Genomic DNA, 6,004 nt, shown 5'->3' with positions numbered 1-6,004 from the left:
ATTGTAGTCTGGAAGAGAAAAAGCCAATTGTGCCAGGGTTTTGTCAGTCTTTTTTTTTTTCTTTTGTAACTGTCCTAATGCTTGAACTCAGGGCACTGTCCCTGAGCGTTTGTGCTCAAGGCTAGTGCTCTATTACTTGGGCCAGAGCTCCACTTCTAGCCTTTATTTGGGGGTGGGAGGTGGGAGATGGGGAATGGGGTAGGGTGTAGTTTATTGGAGATAACAGTCTCACGGACTTTCCTTCTCCGGCTGGCTTCCAACTGCAGTCCTCTGATCTCAGCCTCCTGAGTAGCTAGGGTTACAGGTGAGACCCTGGAGGCCAGCTTGGCTTTTGTCAGTGCTTCTCCAATGATGGATCATCTTGGCCAGCTGAGGACACTCCTGTTCTATAAACACCTGAAACCCACCCCACCTGATTTCCTGTTTCCCATGGTGCCTTGGATCAAGATCTGAAAGGATGCAGCTCACTGGCCTTTTGGTTGGACTGTTTATCGCCTTTACGTTTGTTCACAGTGACAAGGATGGTAAGACAGAGGGAATGCTGGGAGGTGGAATTTCAGGCAGAAGCATGTTTCCTAACAAACCCAGGGTCTTGGGAGTTTGTATTATATGGTGATCATTTGCGTTATGAGCAATCCTCACTCATCAGCTTCCACTCAGTCAGATGCACTTTTACTTCAGCATCTTCTCCATTGTTCTTTCCCGGAAGTCTGTGATAAGGTGACTTCCTTCTGTTTTCCTTCTATTTGGCAAGTGTTGGAGAATCTTCCTTTGGCTTGTCTGGAGATAGGTCACTTTGTATAATCTTCAGTGCAGTGGCTGGAGAAGGAGGTGAGACCGAAGTATCTAGCAGGGGAGACGATTCTGAGCAGATTCTGCCCATGTGTGAATCCTGTTCGGCCACTTAGGAGCCAAAAGACTTTCTTACTCACCTGTAAGTGTGGAATAATAGAATTGACTGCGTGCAGATATAAGGGAAAGGAATCAAGGTGAGCAATAAATAAAATCTCCATCAAATTCATATGGTTGCAATATTATTTTTATCTCAATAGAAGTCTCTAGTTTCACATAGCCCACGGAGACAGTATTAATTGGCTCTAACAATAAAATGGTAGCAGCTGTTGATTTTTTTTTATTTGTCTATAAGTATTAAGATGTTTTCATCCCTGATTCAGATCTACATCAGTTGTGTTTGGAAGTATTTGGAAGTGTATTTTTGAAATTTGAAATGTTTTTTTTTTTTTTTTTTTTGTCAGTCATGAGCTTGAACTCATGGGACTCTGTCCCTGAGCTCTTTTGTTCAAGGCTAGTGCTCTACCACTTTAAGCCACAGCACCACTTCTGGTTTTCTGGTATTTTTCATTGGAGATAAAGAGTCTCAGACTTTTCTGCCTGGGCTGGCTTTGAACCGTGATCCTCAGATCTCAGGCTCCTGAGTAGCTAGGATTACAGGCATGAAACACCAGCACCCAGCCCTAAGTGAAATTTAAAAAATAAAATAAATTCTCAAAGGCACCTGCTAGATATTTGGATTCAGGGATCCTGTGATTTCTTTCCCTATACTCAGATAAGGAAATTGAACCATGTTGATATGAGATAACTTGTGTACAATCACATCGTGGGAAATTCAGAAGCAAGCAGTGGAGATTCAGGTTGTTTAAGGGGTAAAAGTTTTGTGAACTTCTTGGGGCTGGGAAGGTGGCTCAGTGGTAGAGCGCTTGCCTTGTATGCCTCAGCACCACATAGGCAAAAAGAAAAAAAAAAGTTTTGTGAACTTCTTGTTTTGTGACAGATATGGTATGTGACATTTCCACTTTTTTTGTTTTATCAGTGTTCATAGCGTGCAGTGTTCTAGAACTTAAGGTCCAAGTCAAACAAAGGCCTTATTTGCATGACCGTTTACCTTTGGCTTCAGAACTGACTCTAGGAACTGGCTGTGTTGTGAACCAAGAACTGGACGGCTATTTTGAGTTCAAATACCCTGTTTATTCTTGTGGGATCAGTATAAAAGTAAGAAAACATCTTAATTAAGTAACTGGTATTCCTTGTCCTAATATTGCAAATTGTTATGGAAATTGTGTTACTGAATTAAAAAAAAAACATTATTAAGATGCTGGGCACTGGTGGCTCACACCTGTAAGCCTAACTACTCAGGAGGCTGAGATCTGAGGCTCGTGGTTCAAAGCCAGCCAAGGCAGAAAGGCCCCCTGAAACTCTTGTTTCCAATTAATCACTCAAAAACTGGAAGTGGCACTGTGGCTCAAGTGGTAGAGCGCTAGCCCAGGCACTGAGTTCAAACCCCACCATCCACAAAACAAAAATCATTAACTTAATGTTATAGTTTGTCTGATACTGACTACTGTGGAGCTCAGGCTTTTGGATCCCTTCAATTTGAAGAGATATCAAGTACAACGTGAGACTTGAAATGTTGTGTATTCCTTTAACTTCGATAACATATCTCTCTTGACTCTGATGGGCACGTTTTAGATGCTCTGTGGCAAAAATCTAGCTTGAGGGAAATATTTTGTATTGAAATGCTCTGAAAATCTTCCCATTCCATGCTCTAAAACTCTATCCAAAAGAATACATGTAACGTTACCAAGTTACATAGCTTCTGTATGGTTAAAAGATATGTATAATGCAATTTTCTGTGTGTGCTGGTCCTGGGACTGGACATTTTCCCTGAACTTTTGCACTCAAGGTTAGCAGCACTCTTACACTTGAGCCACAGCTCCTCCTCCTGCTGTTGGGTGGTTAATTGCATCTAAGTGTCTCATGAAATTTCCTGCCCAGGCTGGCTTTGAACTGTGATCCTCAATGACCGCTAGGAGCCACCAGCAGACTATGGAGACAATATCTGAGAAACCAGAATACTTGAAATGCATTAACTCACAGAAATAAAATGGACGGTGAAGAAAGAGAGGAGTAAGATGGTGGAGAGAGGAGGGGAGATGGGATTGGTGGCAAGTGTGAGAGTAAGTACCATTTGTGCTGACGCGCCTTTGCTAGGCCTCCCTTGTTTTGACTTGTATAATGTCGAGAGCAGGTTTTCTGTATGTAATGAATAGATCTCACTTAATGCCTGGTGATCTACCACAGTAGATCATTGTACCTTGGTCACTAGGTGCTGCAATGTCCATCAGAAGGATGAAGACATTGAGGCAGAATTCAGTGTCTCCCACAGTCAGTGGAGTATGTGAACTCAAATAAGAGTCAGTGCTTAAGTCCAGACGTCACTTGGCGTCTGTTGGTCTTGCAGGTGGCAGCCATTCTGGGAGCATGTAGGTACGGATAAATATTTATGAAGCAAATGGCTGTCAGTTCAGTTAATAGGGCTCCATCTTCTGGCCTCTTTCTGAGATGTGTGCAGGATTTCCTGAGCAAGAGGACCTGTTTTTTTTTTTGTTGTTTTGTTTTTATTAATAAGTTTTCTTTATTGTGAAAATAACTGTACAGAGGGGTTACAATTACACGGGCAAGGTAATGAGTACATTTCTTATCAAGCATTGTTGCCTCCTCCTTTGTTTCCCCTTACCATCCCTTCTCCCCTCCCCTGTCTCCACCCCCCTCCCCCACCCCCTACCCCCTCCCCACCTTGCCCCCAGCCAAAGTTGTAAAGTTCACTTTTTTCCTCCTGAATTGCTTCTAAGGTCTTTTGCAAGCCATAGGCAAAATAACTGCCTAGACAAAAGACAAGTCCAGAGAAAGGAAAAGATATAAGAACTGGAGTGGGGGTGGGGGATGGGGTGGGGGGTTGGGGGGGTTGGGGTGAGAGATTGAGAGAGAAACCAGTATTTGACAATTAGATGGAATTATTTTATCTAGGCAGTTCTAATGTCTGCTTACCCGAGGAATGTTATAGATGTATGGCTAATATGTTCCCATTTGTGCCTGGCTAAAAACCACTTCTTATTACTGAACTCTGTAGATCTTCCACTTCTAACCTTCTCTTTGTATATAAGTTTACAAATGTGAAAATGAGGATTTATATGGTATCCCTTCACATACAATGACAGAATAACCGCTTTATGCCTTTCCCTTCCATAGCTATGCCTCTGTGGTATTCTTGTTGAGACTTCAATCTTTTATGAACCAGCACATTCCAATGTGCGTGGCATCTTCCCAGTATCCTGCTTCATTGAGAGGTGAGCATCACAGAGCACTGAGATGAAGATTCTCAGACACTGACTTAGCTGAGTATTCCCAGAGTAATGCTGCCTGCCAGTATTTGAAGGCTGAGCATTGGGCCCAGTTTGAAAAGTTCTCCCTAGCCAGGTGAATGGATCTAAAAACCATGCAGGTGCTTTGGTCAATGTATTGTCCACAGGAGTTGGAGCTCACCCCTGTAAGAATCTAGTGGTTGCTTACTGTAAATCTGAGTCAGACATCAGGTTTCTCAGAAAGGCAGACATCCCGTATTTCTGCTCATATGTAAAATGCATACAAAAAGACATGATAGGATGGTGAACTGTGGACCATTGGAAGCCAGTGGAAGCAGGAATGGGGGACAAAGAGAGGAAGTGAAGAGGGGGAGTATGATCAAAGTACATTATATGTCTCTGAAAATAGTGTAGTGACACCCATTAAAACTTTAATAAGTGGGGAGAAGGAGGAGGAGGAATAAGGAAGTAATAGAGGATGTGGATTTGATCAGAGTGCATTATATGCATGTATCGCTGTGGACTGCCTTTGTACAATGAATGTCCTCTAAAAAAGAATACAAGAGAGGGCTGGAAAGGTGGCTCAGTGGTAGAGCGCTTGCCTTGCATGCATGAGACCCTGGGTTCGATTCCTCAGCACCAAATAAGCAAAAAAAGCTGGAAGTGGCTCTGTGGTTCAAGTGGTAGAGTGCTAACCTTGAGCTGAAGAGCTGAGGGACAGCGCCCAGGCCCAGAGTTCAGGCCCCATGACCAATAGAAAAAAAAATACAAAAGAAGCCAGCTTTCTTGTGCTAGATCCCATTTCTTCAAATCTGCCCTAAGTTATCTTTATAAATATATCAAATGTGCTGGCAATTCTTAGATGGATAAGTCAGGCAAAATGAATTTGAAGAGGCCAAGATTAAAAAAAAAGACTCAAAGTCAGTGGATTGAAAAAACAAACAAACTAAGCTGTTTGAGCTTTATTTGATGTACAAATTTTGGTATTGTCTGTGTATTCCCTTCAGCTAGGACAGTGCCCAGACTCTGAGTTCAAGCCCCATGACCAACAAAAAATAATAATTCTCCTGTGGAAGAAAAATTTCTTCCAAGATAGTTGATTTGACATTCAATCACCTAAAGAGATATGTGGAGTTTGATTTCTTTCCCTTTAGCACATTTTTTTTTTTTGGCAGTTCTGATTTGAAGACCTAGTTCTTGCTAGGCAATCATTCCATCAATTGAGCCACACACCTCCACCTGTTTTGCTTTCGTGATTTTTCAGGTTAGGGCCTTGCTCACCTCCCTTCCCTCCAACCTTAGTCTATGCTCCTACCTATGCTTTTCTGCTTTCCTAGATAAACAGGCATGTATCACTATGCCTAACTTTTCGTCTGGTCTGGTTGAGAATTGTGATCCTCCTGATCTTTGCTTTCCATGGAGCTGAGATTAAAAGCATGTACCAACCATACCGGGCCCCAAGCCCTTCACTCTCTGCCTGAAATGGTACAGGCATACGTTTCAAGTGTATATTTAATACTGCTTTCTCTTTCAGCCGGGCAACATTCTCCTTTATGACAAAGCCAATACAGGATGATAGCAGTGGCAAAAAACCCAGAAGTTCTAAAAGACAAAGAACCTCATCTCAACAAGGGCAAAAGGCTGAGCCTCTGTATGTATTTTGACTCAGCCCTGTATTTCCTAATCTATGCAAAAGGCAGAGTTTCAATTAAGTTGGTGACAAGAACAACAAATGATTCCCCCAGGTACCCATTTAGTGCCAGCACAGGGGCACTGTAACCATGAGCTATTATTTATTCAATTTAAAAGCTTATTTTGAGAAAAAATTTCAGTATGTAATACAT

This window comes from Dipodomys ordii, unplaced genomic scaffold (genome assembly GCF_000151885.1).
Source record: "Dipodomys ordii isolate 6190 unplaced genomic scaffold, Dord_2.0 Scaffold117, whole genome shotgun sequence".
NCBI lineage: Eukaryota > Metazoa > Chordata > Mammalia > Rodentia > Heteromyidae > Dipodomys > Dipodomys ordii.
This window is presented reverse-complemented; position numbering follows the sequence as displayed.